We start from the raw sequence: 24,170 nt of genomic DNA, 5'->3' as shown, positions 1-24,170 counted from the left end.
TTTGAGGCAAGCCTGGGCTACATCATGAGTTCAAGACTGGCTCAAACTACCTAGCAAGACCTTGTCTCAAAAAATAAAACAACAACAAAAATTACTAAGAAAGGAAGAAAGAATGGATATTGGAAGGCAAAATTATTTTAAGGACTATTTTCCTCCCAACCTAAAAAAGTATAAAGTAAAAATAGTTTATGATCACTACAAGCAAATGCTCCTAGAGTACAATCCGAGTTCATAGTTCAGGATCCCAGAAGGCTTATGTTATGCTAACAGCTTCCAAAGACAGTGGCATCAGTGAGAGATTATCTGGTTGATTCAAACATGGGAATTAACTCATAATTTAAATCTTAAAATAATTTAAATTTGAGGCAGCAGTGTGAAATAAATTTTTTACAGACATGTGCGTGTATATTTCTTTTGATGAAACACCCATTTTGGAATCACCCAGGATTTGCTAGAAGTGGGAACCATCACTCTAGGTATTTTACGCAGAAAGGACTTAATACCGGCATTGGATGCTTACCAAGTGTAGTGGATTGACAACTGGTGGTCAACTTATAACCCCCAGCTGAACTGAGTAAGTGTGGTGTTGGGTGTGGGAGGCCCACATGGGGATTATTACCAGCAGCATAAGAGGCAAAACTGGAGAAGAAGAGAGACTGTTGGCAGCAGAGAAGGGCTGTTGGGAGCTGGTGGAAGCTTAAAGAGCTGTTGGTTCTGTTGGAGGAGCTCGTCATGCTGGCTTTCCTGATGAACTTGGCTGTTTTCATCCTCCAAGGAGCTCAGGACCTTGTTGGTACTGAAAATGGCTTCGGTTCACTTCAGGGGAGCTCTGGTCCTCATTTTGAGCATCGCTTCCTGGCTCTGGAGGGGAAGAAGGTACACAGCTCAGTCTCCTGAAGAAACTTGACGCATTGGCTTCCCTGATGGGAACTCAGCTGTTTTCACCACTGGAGGAGTTTGGGACCTCACTGTTGCTGAGGATGGCTTTCAAGGGAGCTCTGGTTCTTACTTTGGGCATTGCTTCCTGACTCCAGTGCAGATCCCTCAGCCTGCTAGCAGAGATCCTTATCCCACTGGCACAGACTTCCTAGCTTCCACCACTGACTTTTGGGCCTTTGCAGCAGATTTGTGAAACAGGCCTGCATGAAATATTGTTATGGGCGCTGGGCCTCCAGTTGGATTTGTGGGAGACATTATGAGCTCTAGGTCTTTAGCTGGACTCATGTAGGACATTTCCATGGGATCCAGGCCTTCAGCTAGATTTCTTGGTCTTAGTGTGTGGACAGATCTTCTGTACTCTCTTGTATATCATTCTTTAGGTGACTATCATAAATAATCTTATAAAATGTGTGTCCTGTATTAGATTGTTCCCCTTGCAAAATATTCCTGAAACCAACACACCAAGTGTCTGGAAGGGCTGGAGGAGCAGAAATCAGGGCTACCCCACTGATTAATATCAAGGGCAAACCAGGGCTGTGGTCTGCAGATCGCACAGTGCCTGTCCACATTCCTGCTGCCAGTGGACCATCATGTCTCTGTGACTTTGCCTTCCAGAGGGAACTGCAAGAAGATGGCCTCTACATCTTTAACTGGGGGAACCTAAGTGGCAAGCTAAGAGCAAGGGAGTCTGGGAAATGTGCTGTACTTTCAGTGCAGTACAGGAAATTATCCCCGAAGGGGAATGAAATGAGAACTGAATGAGCCAACCCATGGGCCCTCCATTGCTATTTTCATTTTACTTACAGGTTATAGCAACAGTAGTAAGTACTGTCTGTTGAGCAACTATTATGCTTGTCACACTATGCAAGCAATTTTACACTTTGCCAAGTCCTCACATCACTTCATATGATAAGTACAGCTATTCTTGATTTACAAATGAGAAAAAACAGCCAATATGGTGGTGCATGCCTATAATCCCAGCACTAAGGAGGCTGAGGCAGGAAGATTGCATGACTTTGAGGCCAGCCTGGGCCACATAGCAAGATTCTGTCTGAAAATAAAATAAAATAAAATAAAATAAAATAAAAACCAAACAAAAAACCCACATGAGAAAAGCAGGCTTGGCAAGTTCTTAAATGAATTTAGACCTCTCTCTGTCTTTCTCTGCTGAGGAATAAACACACACCCTCAGACATGCTGCAAAAGTACTCTATTACTGAGCTGCACGCTCAGCCCAAGACCTCCTCTTAGAATTACTTAGCCCAGGGTGATTGTTTTTCCACTGTCGAGAAAGCAATCATTTAGGAGCAAGCATCTGGGAAATAAATTCAGGTCTCAGTTCTCCCCTTTGGGGTGGGCACTGGCTCTCACCCCCTGCTTTGCCTCCTCTCCACCCTCAGGCCCCCTTGCGTTCACACTCAGGGTCTTTGAAGTCCCGTCTATGCTCCATGTTGACTTTCAGTTCTTGAGTCCTCTCTAGGTGCGCAGATTAAGTTTGCCTCTTTTTCTAATCCCAACTCTGAGATGACAAAGCATTACCTTGGCTTTTCCAAGGCCCATGTGTCTTTCCAGGACAGGCTCTAGGTCTTCCTGAAACCAGGAGATAGCGGGGTGATAGGTAGATTAGGGCGAGAACCTGAGTATAAACTCAATAAACTGAGTAAACTGAAGGTTGAAAGTGAGCCTTGGGAAATTGAAGCCCGAAGCGTACAGGGCATGGCCCTGGATAAACCAGGATTACATCTCAAGAAACGGGAATGCAAAGGACAAAGAAATAAGAAAATCCTCTTTCCAGACATTAGGAGCCTGCAACAGCCTCAGCAGCAACGGCAGCCCTGCCTCCCCACACGTCCCTGGACACCAAAGACAGCAGCGTCTAGATTTAAATGCTTCAGTGGTGTTCTACCTTCAGACCCTCCTTGTTTGTAATAAACCATACTCAGTTCTCCCCACTGCTGTCCTCCTTCTTCTGCTGCCCTCAGGACAAGGGTCCAGCGGGAGAGAGCTGGTTCCGTGAATACCTTTGTCCCTGGCACCCAGTGCAGTGCTTGGTAGACAGAAGTACTCAGATGACGAAACAGATCCATCAGTAAATCATTCCTTTCCACAAACTCCCACCCCACACAAGCAAAGGGCCTGCTTTGGTTGAAATTGGGTGGTTGATGAAATTAATACGTCACATGATTCTGGGGAAGATGATTGTGGCCGTGTTCATCCTCTGATGTGGATTTTGCTAACAGAAGCAAAATTCTCCTAAATGCTTCTGTTTCTGAACTGAATTGTTTGCGAGCAGAAGCGTTCATGACTGTATTTGATGTGAGGACAAAGAATATCTTTGTCCACCAGAAGGTAAACAAAAAAGTAAAAACATGCACCAAATTTAGCTCAGTGATAAGTCCTATATCAAATACAAATTGTTCAATTTATCCTTAAACTTTTTTTTTTATTTCTGAGACTGGGCCTCATTATGTAGCCCAGGCTTCCCTTGAACTCATGGCAATCCTCCTGCCTCAGCCTCCCAAGTACTGGGATTACAGGTGTGTGCCACCACCCTCGGCTCCTTAAACTTTTAAAACTCCATTTTGTCATATCAAAAGGTAACTTCTGCTTATAACATTGATTATTAAGTACTAGTTCTATACTTTCAAGTGCAAATTATTATTTTTGGTTCTTTTTGAGTTCAGACTCTATGGCATAAAATTCAAAAGGTTCACAATTATATTTAGTGAAAAGTGAGCCTCCTCCCCACCAGTTCTGTGTGTGCCTTCTCTACAGATGTACTACAAAGAGGAAATGATTGTAGGATAATTTGGTTTCAGTTTCCTGAATTTGGACTGCATGATTGTTCGTGTTATTTCAAATGAGTTTATGTTCTCACTGGACAGGGTCTAAGGAGGCCCCGAAAGTGGCGTTGGGGAACTTGAGGCACTCCACTCACAAAGGAGATTGGTTGACTCCACCACAGGAAAAGAATTTTCAGGACAGGTGAGTAGGAGGCAAAAAGAGATTGATGAGGTAGAACTGTGAAAGTACAGGAGTGATGAAGCAGCGTGCGGAACTCCGGAGGGAGAGCAGCCTCCAGTGGGTGTACTTGTGGAACTCAGGGGGTCTCCCCGAGATGGGTTATCTGAGGTGTGTTTTGCCCATTTGCATGTGTGTGACACTGAGATCCACCACCCCCTAGACAGTGTGCTTTCTGAGGGTGGCGGTTGGCAGCAGAGAAGGCAACTGATAGGTGAAGGGCACAGCCCAAGTGCCCAGCTTACAGGCGCACTGTCTTTGAGATCCTTAGGGATTTTCTCTGGAAAGGGGAAAAAAGCTTGAATAGCGTTTGTTTCCTGAAGTTGCAGATTTTCTTTAAAAGTACAGTGTTAATATTGTAATTTTCCTTGTCTCCTTTCTATCTTTATTTCTTCTATCCTACCTCAGTGTCATAAGTGACGGCTAGTGACGTGAGCGAGGATGGATTTCATTATGTGTAAATCCTTCGCACTCACGGGGAAGGTTTGACTTGGGCAAGATGCAGAAGGGAAGGGAGAGAGGAAGTTGGGGTTAAAAGCCACTCGCGTGAGCTGCGCATTCTTGTAAAAATGCTCTTTTCCCATATAGCAATGGTGCAATGGGCCTGAACTGAGAAAGTCAGAAAGTGTGGGTGTTTGAGGCAAGTGTTCAAAGAAGATGGGACTTCGAAAATAGCCCTCAGAAAATAAGTCACTTCAGGAAGAAATGCAAAGCATCCCAAGATTCCCAAGGTCTTATGAACCTTTCATTCGCCATAACTCAGCCATGTCATCACTGCACAATGTTATGTCTGACTTCTATGTAGATATGCTACACACACACAATGATCAACTGAAGAAGACACGTGGCAAAATCTTGAAAAGCAAGATAGAAACGTAGTTCATAATTGTCATCAAAAGCAGGACATCTAGACCTAAAGCATAACAGCACATTAGTGAACTTTAAGCCTTTTCTTCTGCGAAGATGGTCGCAGGGTGTGGCTGCCGCTGCCTGTCCAAGGGCCAGGCAAAGACACACACACACAACGGAGAGAAAACGGCACATCTTCCAGCAGTGGGGTGGAGGAGAGGAAGCCAGAGATTACGAGAAAGAGCTGGCCTTCGGGTGGTTGGAAAAGATGTGTCCAAAGGCCTCATACCAAAGTAAAGGGACCCTCTTCCAAAAATGTCTGGAGTTACCCTGGCCAGAGACAAGAACTGCTCAAGGGCCTAGAGGGGCTCATGTGATGAGATCACCGAGTGCTAAGGAAGAGAGTCAGACGGGGGCCCCACCCCCATCTCAGAGATGTGCACACCTGCCTTAGGTAAAATGGTCTTTCCTGCACCTTCCACCTTCTAACACTGGGGAGTCCCCGGCAACCTGTGGGTAGAGGAAGCTGCTTAGAAACCTTAATTTCTCTGCAATTTTAATTCCCTCTTGTGACATGACATCTCCATACTCCACATTACATCTCCATAAGGCTTGGGGATTAGGATGAAAACATCTTTTCAGGAGTGTGCAAAAAAAAAAAAAAACAAAAAAAAACAAAAAACCAAATTCAGGAGTGGGGCTGTTATTCTGCCTACTTCATTTAATGAAATGAGATTACTTTTTGGAACCAAAAATGATCAAAGGACTCCTGGAAGAGTGACTGGACAAAATGTGAGTTAAAACCACAGCGAGATATTACTTCACATCCATGAGGACGGCTACCATCAAAAGAAACAAACAACTCAGAAAATCACAAGTGCTGGAAAAGTTGTAGAGGTGTGGAGGTTCTACAGAAAAATAAAAATGGAACCACCATATGACCTAGCAGTCCCACTTCTGGATATATATCCAAAATAACTAACAGCAAGTTTGGTTTTTTGTCAGATTCTCCATACAGCTCAGGCTGGCCTTGAGCTTGAGATCCTTCTGCTTTAGCCTCCTGAGTGTTGAGACTACAGCTGTGGGCCACCACATCCAACTTGAAAGCTGGGTATTGAAGAGATGCTGGTATATCTGGACAGAAGATGGAGGCAACTCAAATGTCCATCACAGATAAATGGATAGACAAAATGTGGTATAAACATACAATGGAAAATTATGCAGCCTTAAAAAGGAAAGAAATTCTCTCACAGGCTATATAACCTGCATAAACTTTAAGGAGACATTATGCTAAGTGAAATAAACCAGCCACTAGAAGAGACAAATATCATATGATTTTCCCCTTTACAAACTATCTAAAGAAGTCAAATTCATAGAAAGAAAGCAGAATGGTGACTGCCCAGGGCTTGGGAGGGGAGGGAATATGGAGTTGTTTAATGGGTAGAGAATTCAATTTTTAAGATGAAGAAGTTCTAGAGATCTGTTTCACAATAATAGGAATACACAGAACATTGCTGAACTGTACACTTAAAATTGCTTAAGATGGTAAATGTTATGTTACTTTCTTTAAAAACTGCAATTGCAAAAGAGTGTCTAGACAAAAATGTCAGATCTCATCCAAGGGGAGGTAAAATCAAATCCACAAACAGGATTCAAATGGGCCTCGGGGTAAAAATAAAGATGTTTCCTGTTTCCTAGTACATCTTGCTCTTTCAGTACAAAGGTTGCCAATTAAACATACACAAGACCACTCTTCATTATTAAGGATTTATCTGTTGTAGTGACAGAATGCTAATGAGAATGTGGTAAAGAGAACGACACACGTGGCCTCTGGAGAAAAGCCTGTAGGAGCTGGGGTGTGATTTTCTATAATCCTGTCCCCACTCTGGAGGAGGCGCATGTTCATGCGGAGGGGTAAAACGGAATCATCACACGGGGGCAGCCAATCTGAAAAGCAGCTCTGGTCTTCAGAGAACCTTACACAGTGAGAAATGAGCTTTTATTTTAAGACACTGAGACTTGGGGGTTGATTTTTATTGGAACATAACCGAGCTTATCCTGCTACGTGTTCTCCAGCATGCAATTTATAAAACAATTGTCAGAGGCTGAAAGACAGCCCTAGGAATTGGAGCATGTCCTTCTCAAAGACGGCTGCTTTATCGAGGCTCCCAATGGCACAGAGCAAAGCTGGCAAATCAGCCCCCACCAGCCAAGCCCAGCTCACTGTATGTTTTTGTATAGTGTGGTAGTCAGCTTTCCACTACTGTGATAAAATACCTGAGGACAACACATTCAAGGAAAAAAGATTTATTTCAGATCACAGTCTCAGAGGTTTCAGGGCATGGTTGGGCGGCACCCTTGCTTTAGGCCTGCGGCGAGGAAGAATCATCATGGTAGAAGGGTGTGGTGGAGAAAAGTTGTTCACCATCTGGCAGCCAGGCAGTAGGGGATGGACGGGGGCCAGATATAGTCCCCTAGGTCATACCTCATGTTACGGTGTGCACCTAAATGTCCTCCCAAAGTCTCATGCAGTTGTGGGGGGCGCTTTTTGGAGTCAGCTGAATCTAGAGTTTGTGACTGGTTCGTATCTAGTGCTGGGATCGGGAGTTTGAGGGCTACACCTGCCTCAGGTGGCCTGCATACAATGTAAGGGCAGAAAAGAGGCTTGCCCCGCCCTCTTGCTCTTGTTGTTTTGCTGTCTTCTGCTGCCATGTACTGTTACCCCTCTGCCTCGGGACCAGTGGATTATGGACTGAAACCTCTAGACACTGTGAGCTAAATAAACCTTGCCTTCCTTAAATTTGGGCATCAGGTATTTTGTCTCAGCAATGAGAAAAGTAACTAAGACACCTCATGACCCACTCCCTTCAGTTAGGTCCCGTCTCCTAAATTTCCTCACCCGCCAGTGACACCATCAAACTACAAATCCATAAATGGATTAATCCACTGAGGAAATTAAAGTTCTTATAACCCAATCAACTTTTAAACATTACTGCACTGGGGACTAAGACTTCAACCCATGTGCCTTTGGGAAAATTTTAAGATTCAAATCATAATACATAACATGTGAGTAAGAATAGTTTTTACATTTTTAAATAGCTGGAAAATTTTCTTTGAATATAGGGCATGCCATGAGAAAATATATGAAATTAAAATTTCTCTGTCCATAAATAAAATTGGGAGAGCATACCCATGCCCATTCATTTCTTATTGCCTATGTCTGCCTTCTTCCTTACAGTGGCGAGATGAATAGCTGTGCCAAAGAGCACATAAGCTGGCAAAGTCTAAATTACTATCTGACTCTGCAGGGAAACTTTTCCCTCCCTGATCTAGCAAGTGAGAGAATCTGACAAAACATGACATTTGATCACTTTAAACTGAAACACAGTTCAGAAAAGTTAGACTTAATAAATTTAAGGAACACCCTAACCATATATTTTTTACATATATAATTATATGTACCCAGCGGTGATATGGGATAAAAACCTGCATGAATCAATTCAAAAGCTAATTTGAATATACAATGCAACTCCTAAGAAAAAAGATCAGGTGAATGTGGTGGTGCATGCCTGTAATTCCAGCATTCTAGGAGACTGGGGCAGGAGAACTGAAAGTTTGAGCCCAGCCAGGAAAATTTAATGACTTAATATGATTTTGTCCAAAACAAAGGGAGGACTGGGGATGCAGCCCATGAAGGCCCTGGATTCAATCTCTCATACCAAAAAGAAAGAAGGAAAGAAAGAAAGAGCAAGGAAGGAAGGAAGGAAGGAAGGAAGGAAGGAAGGAAGGAAGGAGTAAAGAAAGGAAAGAAGAAAGAAAAAAGAAAGACAGGAAGAAGTAAAGAAAGAAAGGAAAGAGGAAAGAAAGAAAAAAGAAAGAAAGAAGAAAGAAAGAAGAAAGCAGAAGGAGTGAGCAGCACAGTTTAACTTACAACTTCTTTTCCTTTTACACAGTCTGTGATATTTTAGACACAGTGAACTATGGTAGCATAAAAAAAAACAATTGTCTGGAGACGCCTTTGGAAGGGTAATTACGGCCAGCAGTTGCTGAGTCAGTAGTTCTTCCTTGCTCTTACTCCATTCCTGGCAGGTGGCAAAATAAACATAACACACGGGACTGTGATTTCTTCTGTGCGGTTCTGGTAGCTGCTTGAGCTGCAGGATCCGTGGAGTCTTAAACCCGGGCATTCTTCGATCTCGTTCTGAAAGTTCTGGAGCAGGTGGGCTGCAGCAGGCATGCCAGAGGTAGGTGCTGTTTCTAATCTTTCTGAAGAGGGCTCCTTTCCACTGCAGGGTAACCACAGCCCAAGAGGTCCGGGCTGAGGGTGAATTTGTTTCCTGAGGTTTCTTTTGCGGGTGCTTCTAAGGATGGCAGCTGAAGGGCCTTCCCTTTACAGAATTTATCATTCATCCATCCATTCATATACAGAAAGAAAAGCCCTAAACCAAGACAGGCTGTGTGCTTTCTCTCTCTCTCTCTTTTTTAAATCCTCAAGTACTCTGGAAATTTAGTTTTGGATGAGAGGAAGATGAGGTGTCAATTAATCCTAAATCATTAGACTGGGTTAAAGGAGGAAGAGTTCATATGATACACTGCTCTTCCCAGGAACTGCTTTTTTTTTTTTTTTTTTTTTTTTTTGGTGGTACTGGGAATCAAACTCAGGACCTCACACTACTGGAGAGACCTGGCCAAGATTCTCAACTCCCTGCATGAGGGGGAGGGTGACCAAAGGATGAAATAAGAGAGAGACAAATTTAGTAATTGTCATGGTTTGTGCCTAGATGTGCCCCCAAAGCCCGTGCAGTCATGGGGCGGGCTTCTAGAGTTTTTGATTGATCCATGGTCCCATGCTGGGATTAGGGGTGTGAGTGCTACACCTGCCCTGGGGCAGGGAGCCTGCATACAATATAAAGGAGGGAAAGAGGCTTGCTTGCCCCTTTTGCTGCCTTGTGCCGCCTTGAACTGTTGCCCCTGTGCCCTGCCACACTGCCTGGGAGCCAGCTGACTATAGACTGAAACCTCCACAAACTGTAAGCTAAATAAATCTTTCTTTCCTTAATTTTGGGAGTTGGGTGTTTTGTCTCAGCAACGAGAGAAAAGCAACCAAGACAGTAATGCATGACAGGGGGGCTGGGAGGTCAGTGCCTCAGGATGGGCAAAGACAGTGACACTCTGGGCTAGCCACTATTTACTGGGAGCACACAGTACTTGGAGGGATTATTGGATGAGTTAGAGGGAGGTGGTGATCTTATGCTGATGTAATCTTGCCGGGAACGCACAGCATCACAGGGCCCTTAAGGCGGCCATTAAGGCCTCGGGTTCTCACTCTTTCTTTCTTTCTTTCTTCTTTCTTTCTTTCTTTCTTTCTTTCTTTCTTTCTTTCTTTCTTTCTTTCTTTCTTTCTTTCTTTCTTTCTTCTTTCTTTCTTTCCTTCTTTCTTTTTCTTTCTTTCTTTCTCTCTCTCTCTCTCTTTCTCTCTTTCTTCTCTCTCTCTCTATCTCTCTGTCTCTCTCTCTGTCTCTCTGTCTCTGTCTCTGTCTCTCTCTCTTTCTTCCTTTCTTGGTACCTGGAAACAAACTTAGGGCTTTGCATTTGACAGGCAAGGCCTGCACTGCTGAGCATATCCCCTGCCCCCTTAGCCTCAATTTCTAATTTGCCATCCCCAACAAAGTACAAATAATAATTGACCAACTTAAGGTACCATGTGGTGGTGGGACCAAAATGTAGGGTTTATTTATAGTGGAAGTAGGAGTCTGGCACTTTGCTCATGTAGTTTTCTTGGTAAGGTTTGTTTTTACTAAATGCTTTTAAAATAATTAGCTAATATTTGCTTTTTTTATTAGTATATGTTTGTGACACATGATAATTATATTTATCTTGGGGAATTCTTGGTCAGGTTTATTGAGGGATAACTGGCACAAAATAAAATTCAGTTTTGTTACCTATAGTTTTGTTGAGTTTTGACAAATAATGTAGCCATAGGGCACCAATGCAACCAAGACAATGTGGTCAGTGCAGCCAAGAGAGTCCCATCACCCCAGAAAGTTCCTGCAGGCCCTGTGGCAGGTTACCCTCTTTTCTACCTCAGCCCCCGACAATCACTAGTCTTATCCTGGTAGCTTTGTCTTCTCTATAACACTACATACTCAGCATCATATAAATGAAATTATACCATTAACAGCTTTTTAAATCTGGCTTTTCTTCCCCCAGTTAGCCTAGTGATCCATTCTTGCTCTTGCAGTAATTTATCAGTCATTTATTATTCTTTATTGTTGAGTGGTATTCCACGTGTGGATGGACTTTGTGTGATTTCCAGTTTGTAGCCATGGAAAATAAAGCTGCCATGAGAAACCATGTCTAGGTTTTTATGTGGACCTGTGTTTCAGGGTCAAATAATAAGCATAAGTTAAATTTTATGACACTACCAAGTTGTTTTCCAGTGACTACCATTTCACATTCCCATGTGTTTTGCATAAGATTTCCAGTTGCTCTGCTTCCTTAGCTGCTCTTAGAATTGTCAGTCTTGCTAATTTTAGTTATGCTAATAAGCCTATGATGGTATCTCATTGGGCTTTAATTTGCATTTCCCTGATATCTGTGATGTCAATCCTTTCGGTGCTTAATTTGCCATTTGTATGTCTTCTTCAGTGAAATACATATTTAAATTTTCTGCCCTCCCCACTTTAAAAAAAAAAATTGAGGGTTTTTTTTTTTTCTTTTTTGTCTTAACTTTTGAGGGGTAAGATTTTAAAAAATATATTCTGGATTCAAGTCCTTTATCAGCTATGTTTTGTAAATAGTTTCAAATCTGCTAAAAGCATCTTCCAAATTTCAGAGTTTTTAATTTTCATGAAGTTATATTTGATCTTTTCCCCACATGTTGTTCACTTTTTTTGTGTCTTATCTAAGATGTCTTGGCCTAATCCAGTGTCTCTTGGTTATTTCTCTTTTGCTGCTGTATCAAATGATCACAAATTTAGTGGTGTAATACAACACAAATGTATTCTCTTACAGTTCTATAGCCCAAAAGTCTGGGTCCCTCATTAATCTCTCTGCTCTGGGACTTATGAAGACAAACTCAAGGAGCAGGCCAACAGGGCTGTCATTGGGCTCCAGAAGAATCAGCACCCAGCTCCTAGGCTGTTGGCAGATTCCATTCCTTGAGCTTGTGGGACTAAGCTTCCCAGGTCCTGGGCGTCATCTGGGGGCTGCTCTTGCTCCTGAAGGCCTCTCTCTCTGGTCCTTGAACAGCCAGCAGAACACTAGGAATCCTTCTCATGAATGTCTGATTTTTTTTTTTTTTTTTTTTTTGAGACAAGGTCTCACTGTGTAGCCCAGCCTAGCCTCAAACTCACAGCAATTCTCCTGCCTCAGCCTCCCACGTTCTGGAATTGTAGGTGTGCACCACCACACCCAGCCTCCTTCTCATGGTTGTGATTCCTAATTTTTCCCTGTGTTGCCATGGAGGGTGTTTTCTATGTTTGAGGGGTCATGTGATTAAACTGGGCCCACTGAATGACCAGATTACTCTCCCTGTTTCAAGGTCTGTTATTTTAATTTCATCCGCAAAGTCCTTTTCACCCCATAACATAACACAGGTTCTAGGTGCAGGGAGTGAACATCTTTGAGAAATCATCCTGTCTACCACCTAGCATGTGTTCTCCTATGTAGTTTTAGCTCTTACACTTAAGTCCAATGCTTTTCAAGTTTAAAAACTTTTATTTTAAAAACATTTTTATTAAACAAATTAATTTTTGTACATGGTATGAGATTCCAGGATTATTGTTAAGGTTTTGTTCATTTTCTTCTTCATCTTGTGTTTGTGTATCCAATTAGTCTAGAACTATTTGTTGAACAAGTTAGGTTTTTAATTTCTATCATGTTTTCCCCCCTCCCCCTGGTACCAGGAATCAAAATCATGACCTCACACTTGCCAGGCAGGCGCTGTGCCACCGAGCTAAATCCCCAGCCCCTTTAATTTCTATCATGATGAAAACATTGTGATTATGTATGAATAGTCTCAAAATAACACCTATGACTCACGTTTCCTAACTACCAGAACTGACTTCTTGGACTGATTTGGACAGTCCCACCATGTGCTGGCAATTACAAAAGATCATTGTTCTTTGGGAATGTTTAAGAGCAGAGACAAATGCATCCTCGTTCCCCTCTCCATTTTCTACACATCCCAGGGGTCCAGGTAACCCAACGGGTCATGGAAAGTCCCTAGGTTGCTCCTCCTGCTCCTTGGCATTTCCTTGGGAGCAGTCAGGATGAAGGTGTACTGAGGAGGGCAACACTCCTTGGCTGGAAACTGGAGGCAGGATCTGAAGTAACTCGTCAGCTCTAGATTGCTTCAGTTCAGGTATAGGAGACTGGGATGGGCACAGGAGGAGAGGGATTGGATGAGAAGATAGGGAGAGAAAAAGCTGAAAATGTGGAACCACCCGCAGATCACAGCTCAGGACACTTAAAATTGGAATCTGCCCATTTTGAGGCCATGTCCCCAGGGGTCCTGCTCAGTTTCCTTGGCATCTGAAGGGATCCATTAAGAGCCTGGGATGTGAAATCATCCTGTTTCATCGATCAGCCCTGTCTTTGTAGGCAAAGGGCAGAGACAGATCAATGAAGGAGGTGAGGACTTTGAATTCTCAACTCATTTCCTTCCAGGTAACAAAGGGGCTGCAGTGGCTACTTTGCTGAGTTTGAAGCCTCTTGTTCCTCCGCAGAATCTGTGGGCAGAGCAGCTGCAGGCCACCTTCTCTGACCCTGGTTTAGAGCAGAGGGAGCAGCACAGCTAGCTTTTAAGGTTGGGCACCCAGAATTGGCAGGGCTCTGGGTGACACGGTGTTTCCCCGCTGCCGTCCTTAAGGAATCTGCAGGTGAATTCCGGTCCTCCAGGGCTCAGGCCAGCACTGCCCATCCCTGTGACCCACAGTGCTCTCTGCAAAGTGTGGGTAATGGACACCTATGGGGCCATGTGGAAGCCAGATCCTCACGCCAGCGGGATTTCCTGGTCCCATCTCATTTTGGGGCTGCAGGAGGGCAGGGTCAGGACCTGGAACCACAGCAGTGAGGACAGATGTGGCCTTGCCAGCAGAGGGCTTTGGTTCTTAGTAAGGTGACAAAGATACTGTCCTTGACCAGGCTTGAGTCAGGCCCTTTGAGTCCTCTTTCAGCTTGGCCTCCACATGGGGTAACATAAGGGCTTCCATACCTATCCTGTGAGAGCCACACCACCCATTTTTAAGCAGATGCTCTTCTACGTCAATTTAGGGAGATCCCCACCCAGAGGGGCTGGCTTCAGCAAGAATCCCGTTAAACTGAATCCCTCTACCTTGATGTTTTCTCTTAGTAGTTTTCCATTCACTGACCCCCAACCTGCCCCTGGGGTATAAATTCGCACACCGAGTTCGTGGAGTCAGAGTTGAACCCAGTCCTACTCGGAGGTCTCCTTCTCCCTGTGGCAGTAGTTGAGTATGAAATCTATTTTTACCCCTTGAGCTACTGCTGGGTTCTGTTTTTAACAGTGGGGAGAACTTTCCATCAAAGCTCAGGTTTTTAAAAGTGGGGACAACTTTCATGAAAGTGCAGACAGAAAGAGGCAGAACCCCCAGTGACAGAGGGGGCGATGGACGCCCACATTCATTCAGAAGGTCAGCCAGGCTGGAGTGGGGCCCTGGGCAGGAAGGGCAGGGAATAGACAAGAAGGCTGGCCTGCCACATGGGCACTGGGCCTGGGCGCTGGAGTGTGAGACGCTGAGGGGCCAACCAGGGAGGCTCTGGAGATGCAGAGTGCTTGAAATGGCCAGGGACATTCGCTCATTCATTCATTCATTCCACAAAGATTTATGAAGCCCCTCTGAGCTTGGCAGCAAGCATAAACCAGCAAACAAAAGAGACAAAAATATACCCTCACCGAGCATACACAATACTGACAAGAGAGTCACCAAGCACACTAGACACGTGACATTACGTGTCAGAGTATGGTAAATTAGACATGTGTGGAACAAAGGTGGGATGTGGGGAACTGGTGAGCAGCGGGAGGAGGCTCCCCCAGGGCTGTGGCATTTGCGCTGACACTTGGGGATTTTCAGAGGAGGAACCCCCCAGACACAGAGAAGTGCTGTACAGGCTGTGAGGCATGAGGTGGGAGTGGCTGGCGCTCTGGGCAAGACTGAGAAGCCACGAGGTGAACAGGAGGACAGAATGAGGTGTCCTTCGTGCAGGACCTTGGGTCTCTGACAGCCTGGTTTTAAGGGGTGCGGTCTGGCTCATCAGATGAGAATAGGCTTTGGGGTAAGGAGCTGGAGGTTCTTAGGTGAGGATCGGGCTTCAAAGAAGCAGGGAGACCAGGAAGTCCCCTGCAAAATCCAAGCACCAGCAGTTTTCCGCTGCAGGCGAGATGAGGAGGACAAGTCCACACTGATGCTTCTTAAGGACAGCCCCAGCGGGTCACGGCAAGCGCTTTGGGTGGCTGGGGCTGCTGCCTGGCTTCCTGCCTCAAGTCTGAAGTGGCACCAGGACTGGACTTGTGGACCGTCAGGAATTTTTACCACGAGTAGTGGGTAAGGAGTGGGGTGGGAGTGAGGCAGGATGGGAATGTCTCTGAGGAATGTGTAACACGGCTCACTTCCTTTTTGCCAAGGGCTCCAAGGTCATCATGAACAGGAGAAGGCATCTCAGGAATCCCACCTCAGGGCTCCTGCCCCTCTGGCCCCTGGGCATGTAGCTCCCCAGGCTGGAGCTGGAGTCCTTGTTCTTTTGGGGCACTGTCCTGCCTGACCTTGGACAGAGTCCTCGATTCTGTCCAGTGTGATGGGAAAAAGTCACCCATATCCAAGCCACAGCCTGATGAGATCTCAGCTCCAGAGGCCTCCAGTGGGGTGGGAGGGGCCTGGGATAGGGCAGATGGAAGGAAAGGAACTCAGTCTCATCACACAGATTTGCTGAGCGGCTGCTGTGTGCTAGGCACCTTGCTTCTGTGGCAGGATCAAACGCCATGTCTTCGCTTCTCAGAAATTTGTATGTGTAATTTGAGGCTGGGCATCTTCCACTTTTTGCCTGTTGGTCAAAGAAAACTTCATTTAATCCAGGCCTGAGAGTGCATGCTTTTTTAGCCTAATAAAGGTTTAGTAGTCCTCAAGAAATCATGTTTGGCACATAAGGCCACGTGAGATAGTTAAAAAGAAGAAAGTCAAGTAGAAGCACTCTGCCTGCTATGCACAACTAGAACTCTTTCCTGGGCATCAAGAGGGGTTGTTAGAAGGAAACTGATGTTTCAGGGTGCTGTGCGTTCTGGCTGTCGGTATTTTAGGGCAGAACTGGGAGCCTAGAGTAGGAGCATCCTCTGCCCCATACTCGTTTCGCTCCTCCATCACCGTTAGGAACAGCATTCACTGGACAAACGCTGCGCTGTGAGAAGCAGATCCTCTGGGACTCAAGGGAATGGGGTGGTCCCAAGGGTGCAGTGTCCCACCTCCCTCCTTGACCTCCCATCTCTCCTCCTCATGGGGACCCTTGGTGGCTTCTTTCAGGATGTTACTGAACACTTTTGTCTTCAGCATCTCAGTGGGGACCTGCAATACCCTCCAGTGCCTCCTTGAATTTCACAACTGCCCATAGCCAAATATCACGGGGGCACGCCTCAGGGTGATGTCGCGTTCAAGTATCTTATCAGTCTGCGTTAGTCATAAAGGAACACCGGCGAGCACAAGCTAAAGGAAGAGAGGTTTAATTTGGCTCATGGTTCTCAGTTGGCTCCAAAGCAGAAACCTCATGGCAGAGGAGCACAGGAGAGGAAAGCTGTTCAGCCCAGTGCAGCCAGGAAGCAGAGGAAGAGGGAGGAGCCGACCAGAGCAACCCCTTCCGCGTCACATCCTCAGTGGCCTGCCCCTTCCAGCCTGCCCCTTCCACCACCGAGTGAGGCTTCTGGGAGACATTTTAGATCTAAACAGTAACACAGCCCAGCATCCAAACAAAGCTTTGGCACGAGTGCGAGAATCGTAAGTCTCCCAAGGCAGTGTTGAAGCAGGATTCACCCCACGAATCACAGCAAATGCGTGAGTCCCTGAAGTCCAGCCCATAGCTGATGGGCAGTGCTGAGCCCTCCTGTGCTTGCCCCCTGCAGCCCCAAGCCCCATCTTCTCTGCTGCCTCTTCTCGTGTCTTTCCTTCCCTTTGCCTTTGACTCCTTTCTCTTCTTGTTTAGTTCTTTCTTCCTCAGATGGCCTCAGATTCTATTTTTACTATTGTTTCTCAGAGGTAGTTATACAGTAAATGTTTAAGTGAACAAATCAAATCCACCAAACAGGAAATGCCAGGCTGTGTCACCCCCCAGCGCCAGGGGCACCTCTTGCCATCAAATTGTAGGTACCACTGCTACCAACGTCATGGGCGTGTGAGGTGAATGTGTTCATTTAGCAAAAGTTTCAGTCAGATAAAAGATCAGTCTTAGTTAGGGCTGTGAATGTCTAACTTATTTGTGGCAAGAGAGGGTCACCTAGAGAAGCTGTCCCCCACCAATCCCTGTGCATTGATTGTAGGGATTCTCACCCAGGGCCCTGGCTCCCAGAATCTGCATCTTAACGAGCTCTCTGGTAATTCTGAAGCAGTGGTGTGCGGACAAGTTGTGGGATTGGTTGGATGTCCAGCCTTCTCGGAGGGCCCCTCACTTCCTGGTTAAATTTGCTATATTGTTCCCTAAGGCCCCCTCCAGTACTGCGGCTTGCTTATTCCATCCTTGTACTCTGCCACCCCCAGGAGCAGGTCAGCTGGGGGAATTCTTGGAGATGGGAGGTTCTCGTGTTCAGGTGTGAGCCAGCTGCCAGCCATCTCTGGGCTGGGCTGACTACCACACCCCAGCCTGTTCAAAGGAAGGAGCAGAACACACAGGCGTCTTTCCCGCTCACATTACTGAGTGCATCACAGCTGTTTCATGATGCCAGCTGTGAGACTGTAAATGTGTGACAAAAAGCCAAAGGGACGCTTTGTCACAGTGGGGAAATCCAACAAGCACGTGCCTAACCCTGACTAATCTCTTCATTGTTCTTGGCCAGCCCAATCTGGGGAGGATCTGCCCCATGCTCTTGGTCGACTCTCCTGTTTCTGGATGCTCAGTGACAGAGCTATGAGTGGGTCTCTGTCCTCTTAAAAAGTTTCATTAGTTCTTTCTCCTAGTTCCCATTTCCTGCAGCATTTTAGTACCAGAGGGACCCACACTGCCCTCTGGTGGTAGGGCAGTACTATGTAGTTTTTCAGGACATCCAGGGTGCCTCCCCCTTCCAGAGCTAGATTCTGTGTCTGTCCTGGGAGAATAGGAAAAGCTCTTCTAGGCGATTTGTTTTGCCTAACGCTAAAGAACCCTGCCTGAACCAAGCCTGGTTCAGAAGGTTGACAGTAAACTATGTGGAAGAACAGAAGCTGAGATAGCATTGATGTTAGGCATTGTCTGTGAACATAAACGGTACGGTCCAGATACAGAAACGTCCAGGTCTGACCTGTGGGGTTGTCTGGGAAAACAGGTGAACTGGCAGATGGCAAGAAGCAGCTCATCTCCCCAGCCTCACTTGCTGTCCCCTGCTCGGAGCAATCCTGCACTCCCAGATGTGATACTTACTGGGCATTGCCAATTGTCCCCTTCTGGCGAGTACAAATATACAAATTTGATCTGATAGAAAAATGATGTGTGTTTAGTAAAAGAAAAAAAAAAAAACAGTAAAAGATACATTGCCATTAATCCCCCTCAAAACACTCCTCCTCAGTTCATACACACTTATCCCTGGTGCTTGCCACCTTCTGAAGCAGTTCTGAAGGTCCTTTCCTGAATGTTCCTATGAAGCGTAATTTAAAAAAAAAACAAACAAACAGTGAATGCCGTTGCTGAGTGCCACACAACCGAAAGGCAAATGTATAAAAACATTATGGTGTTTACCCACCCACCTTACTCACTGAATCAGTCACCGTGTGATCTCTGGCTCTCCTCCCAAATCAAAATGATTATGAAATATGAACGTCATTTCAAGGCAGACACTCATGAAAGAGGACTTCCAGAACTGCTTCAGAAAGTGGAAAGGACAATGGGATAAGTGTTTGAAGTGAGAGGGAGTATTTTGAAGGGGATTAATGGCAATATATCTTTTAGTGTGATACATTAAAAAAATTAAATATTCACTGTATTTTTGGATCATACCTCCTTGCCCATGAACTTCAATGCCCACATTTCTCTGGCTTCCAGAGTCCCCTGTTTGAGGGCAGAAAAGCCAAGCTTTTGTAGCCTCCCCACTAGGGCACTTTCATGGATGCCCATTCAGTTCTGAGCCTAGTCACGAGCCCAGAGCAGTCAGTCCCCCTTGGTCCAGGCCTTGATCTTTCTTTTTTGGAGGCACAATGACAGAGGAGAGAGCTGAGACTTCTGCAGCTCACTACTCAATTTCAGAAGGGCAGGAATTCCATAGGGTGTTGGGGCAGCAGCTTTGGGAGGAAAGAGAGCAGTTGGGGTCCTCAGAGCTCTGTGGAGGGAAGAGGAAAGTCCAGAGTATCTGTCAGGCTGACCTGGCTCCCCCGTGCAGACTCCCACAGCCACCTGTGGGATGCGACCTGTTATCTGGCTCTGCAGGAGCTTGGAGCATCTCAGAAACCCAGGATGCGAATCTGCCAAATGTCTCTGCCTCCCGTCAGGGCAGCTGTGGTGAGCACAGGACAGCGCCTTCCCAGCTCCTGAGATACACAGACTTCCTCCCATTGCTGCTGATCAGGAAGTTTTTCTTCCTTCCGTTTTCACAGCCGTGGCCCTGTCCAGCTTCAGCGAGCCATTTTAGAGTACTCTAAAGCCTGGGAGAAAGCAGCGTCCTGAGGTGAGGTGAGCTCTCAGCGGCCCTGGCCAGTGGGGAAGGCAGGCCTGGAAGCCAGCAGCAGCAGCATGGGGGCGTGCAGCCTGGGCCTTGATATGGGACTAGAGCTGGTGCCTGGGGAGAGGCAGTTGGCATTGTCTCCTGCCTCAGCAGGGGGGACAAGGAGGAGGCAAGGCCTCAGCCTGCAGCCCAGTGGGGCCAGGGGTGGGTAAGGATCGGCTGAGCTATGCATAAAAGGCCGGACCCTCCTCTCCCAGGTAGAAAAAGCTTGAAAACCAGGGAGCAGGGCAGCAACAAAAGGAAGCCAGGGATGGGAATCTTGGTTGTCATGGCAACTAAACAGCTGAGGCTGGAAACACTCAACTTGGAAGAAATAACTCTTTAGTGTCCACTACCTCCAGTTATAGAGCAATCCAGAGCCACCATTAGATGATGATGATAGCTAGCTAGCTATATAGATGGATAGATAGGTAGATAGGTAGGTAGACAGATAGATAGACCTGAATCAGATCTCCAATGCCAGAATAAAAAGGAAGGTCACAAATGCACACCAGGTTCTTGCCCACTGGTAAACTGGCTGGGAAAGGTAGTCTTTTGTCAAAATGTATGCAGGTTTTTCTAGGAAGACCTTTCATGTTCCTTTCACTAAGCCTCTCTAAAATCTTAAAAGGATTTGAAAGTGTGAGGCCTAAAGTGATAGAATTGTCATCTCCAGGCCCACCATTCACCACTGAGGTGGCATCAGGAGCCGCAGTCTTTGTGGCCAAATTGGCCACTTTCTCATATAAAGGGATTCTACTGTACTAGATGCTTTTCTTCAGTCAGTGCTCAAACTGCCTCTACCCTTTCCTGGACTGTACTCGAAGCTGAGCTGCTTTACAGGGTGTACTGTTGCAGAATCCTGGGAGTTGGGAACCAAGGCAGTCTTCATACATTTCCAGCTTGTTAATCCATGGCCCCAAAAGGAAATTTCCTTTGCATACTCCTCCATTTCTTTCTGGGAGGCCCAGGAGCACCTGCTGGTCACTCACTATGGGAGGGGGGGGGTTATCCATTGGCATCAAATAAAAATGAACAGTCAGAGACAGATCGTGAAAACTTAATAAACTGCAATACTTTTCTGCTTTTGCCTTGAGAAAGTGTTAAGGGAAGTTTATGTCCCAAGAGTTTTGGTTAATAGGCAGCACTTAGCATTATTAAAATGCTAAAAAATCATTAGGTTTAAAATATTGACCATTGAACTACAATTAGGTTAATATACTTAAAACTCATAATAATGGCCTGAGAAGAGGGGTGCTTTTTAGAGCTTCTTCCTGAATTCTGAACAGGGAGGGCAGAGAACAAGTAGCCTATGTATGGATAATGGATGTTCCCAAAAATAAACCGAGAGGAAGTGTATCAGTAGGATTTAATGGAGCAGAAAAAAGAACTAGGCATGTGTACTGAAAGGGCTTTGCACGCCCAGGCAAGATAAGTGGAAAAATTACTACTGTTTTAGTTACTTTTCTCATTGCTGAGACAAAATACCCAATGCTCAAAATTACAGGCGGAAAGGTTTCTTTAGCTCACAGTTTGTAGAGGTTTCAGTCTATAATCAGCTGGCTCCCCATTGGGGTGGCACAAGGCAGAGGGGCAACAGCTCATGGTAGCGGATGACAACAAAAGCAATGGGGCGGAGCAAAACAGTCGCGGGCGGATGACGCAGGAGGCCGGCGGAGGTCCCGCTACTTCCTGGAGCCTGAGCTCCCGCTGCCGCCATGTCCCACCAGACCCACATCCAAGCAAGTGAAGGTGTTAAAGAGATCTTTGCCAGAGCCAGAAATGGAAAATACAGACTTCTCAAAATATCTATTGAAAATGAGCAACTTGTGGTTGGATCGTGTAGTCAGCCTTCAGATTCTGGGATAAGGATTATGAGGGCTTCATTTTGCCCCTGTTGGAGGACAAGCAGCCATTTTATCTATTATTCAGGTTGGATTCTCAGAATGCCCACGGATACCAGTGGATATTTATTGCATCATCCCCAGATCATTCTCATCTTCGTCAAAAATGTTGTATGCAGCAACAAGAGCCACTCTGAAAAAGGAGTTTGGTGGTGGCCACATTAAAAATGAAGTACTTGGTACAGTAAAGGAAGATGTATCGTTATACGGTATAAGAAGTATTTGTTGTCACAGCCCCTCCCCCCGACTGCAGCGGAGGAAGAATTATGATAGATTAAAATCAATGAGGTACACACTGACGTCGGTGGGGACACTAAGCATCAAACGCTACAAGGAGTAGCGTTTCCTATTTCTCGAGAAGCTGTTCAAGCTTTGGAAAACTGAACAACAGACAGCTGAACTATGTGAAATTGGAAAGTGATATAAAAAATGAAATTATAATTTTGGCAGATACAACAAATACAGAACTGAAAGATTTGCCAAAAAGGATTCCCAAAGATTCAGCACCTTATCATCTCTTTCTGTATAAACATTCCCAAGAAGGAGACTACTTAGAGTCCATGGTTTTTATTTATTCAATGCCGGGATACACGTGCAGCATAAGAGAGCGGATGCTGTACTCTAGGGGCAAGAGTCCACTGCTCGAGATTGTAGGATGACTACAGATGGGTGTGATCAGAAAGACTGAGGTAGATAGTGGGGAGGAACTGACTGCCGACTTCCTTTATGAGGCAGTACATGCCAAGCAGTTCGCACAAAAGCAAAGTTTTGCAAAACCAAAAGGCCCTGCAGGAAAAAGAGGAATACGAAGACTTATTAGGGGTCCAGCTGAAACATAGGCGATTACTGTATTACTAGTTTTCAAAAATTCAGCTTTTAGTACAGGGGAACTGAAATCATTCTGTGTGATATAGTAGAGAGAAAAATTGTACTTTTTGAAGAATAGCACTTTTCACTTCTTTGTGTTTTTAAAATTAATGTTATAGGAGACTCATGATTTGTGTTTTTGAGTTAAAGTTAGAGTTTCAATGTAGTGATGTTTAATTTTGTCACAGTTTTCATGGGGTGTTGATTCCACACTTTCACATGATTCTTAAAATTTTATATAATTAGGTCAGTTTGAGAAAATCTAACATCTGAAAGTAGGGTATATTTCTTATTACTCTTTAATGAGACATCTGGTTTTTTGTTTTTTTTTCTTTTTAAAGAAGCAGGAAGACCTTAAAATATTCATACTCCTTGCTGACTATGTTAAGCACAGGTTAGGTTATTTTCTAAGCTGAAAACTCAGTGTGCCTCAGAAAGGTGGAAAGTTGCTTACTTTAAGGAGTAACGCTAACTCAGGCTGAGATCAAGACTAAGACTTTTACAAATAATGCTTTATTGCAGCAGTTTCTTGGATTTGACTTTTTGGGGTTTTTTTTATGGTATTAAGATTTCTGAAGATCAGCTCACTCTGAAACTGCGGTACCAGATACTTTCTATACTGCAGAATTTCTGTTGCCATTGACTTTACACAGTCTTAGTAAATTATTTCTCTAGTGCTTTAAAGTCTGTTTCTTTCCAAAGTAAGTTACATCATTCTAAGTACTGTAAGGCCAAATGTTTATGTTCAGATGAACATTTAAATTAGTATCATTCAAAAGGAAACAAAGCTAAAGTGAAAATGTTTAAAAGTTTTAGAATTTTTTTTCTCCCAAACCGTGTATTTATAGACAAATTATGTTCATCACTTTTAGTAAATATTCAAATTGAAAATTGTTTTAAAGTCTTAGTGCTGAACAGCCTACCAGAGATAAACACTCAGCCTATGCATCTTGTTTCAATTAGTATTTTATTTTAAGATATGTTTAACTTTTCTATAAAGCTTTGTATCTTCATTTACAACCTAGAGAGATTTGAGCCTCATATTTCTTTGATACTTGAAATAGAGGGAGCTAGAATACTTCATATTTAATCTGTTAAATCTGCTACAGAGCCATAACTGAGAGGAATTTTCTAAGTGAACTGTGGGTACGTGGGATTTGGAATTTCTTGACCTAAACTTCATGCTGCATAAAACAAATGTTAGAAATACACATTTCAAGTGTAGACTGGTGCAACCACTGTGGAAATCTGTCTGGTGATTCTTCAGTATATTAGGATTAGAAGTCCCATTCAACTCAGCTATTCCCCTCCTGCATATTTTTCCAGAAGAACTGAAAACATCATACACAGCAGTATATGTGCATCCATGTTTATAGCAGCCCAATTTGTAATAGCTAAATCTTGAAAACAACTCAAATGTCCGTCAACTGAGGAATGTAAAAAAAGATGTGGTATTTTTATACAATGGAGTATTACTCAGCTATAAGGAAAGATAAACTGGAGACTTTTATAGGTAAATGGATTCAACTAGAGACCATACTCATAAATGAGATAAATCAGGCTCACATGTGTAAACATCACATTTCTTCCCTAGTACAAGAACTTGAAAGAGTAAATAAAATCTGAAGGGTACAACAGATATTGTGAAAAGAAAAAGAAACTGCTCAAACAAGAAGGAAAAACTGGGATGAAGGAGGGGA

The 24,170-nt window shown here is 44.6% G+C and overlaps 1 pseudogene; it reads left to right on the top strand.

The window, feature by feature from the left end:
• The first annotated feature begins 21,311 nt into the window (after positions 1 to 21,311).
• On the top strand, positions 21,312 to 23,791 carry LOC102029260 (annotated as a pseudogene).
• The last annotated feature ends 379 nt before the right edge of the window (positions 23,792 to 24,170 follow it).

The sequence above is a fragment of the Chinchilla lanigera genome, unplaced genomic scaffold (assembly GCF_000276665.1).
Source record: "Chinchilla lanigera isolate Chin_1 unplaced genomic scaffold, ChiLan1.0 scaffold00052, whole genome shotgun sequence".
NCBI classification, from domain to species: domain Eukaryota; kingdom Metazoa; phylum Chordata; class Mammalia; order Rodentia; family Chinchillidae; genus Chinchilla; species Chinchilla lanigera.
The sequence above is the reverse complement of the archived record's forward strand: the minus strand, read 5'-3'. Positions and strand labels throughout refer to the sequence as shown.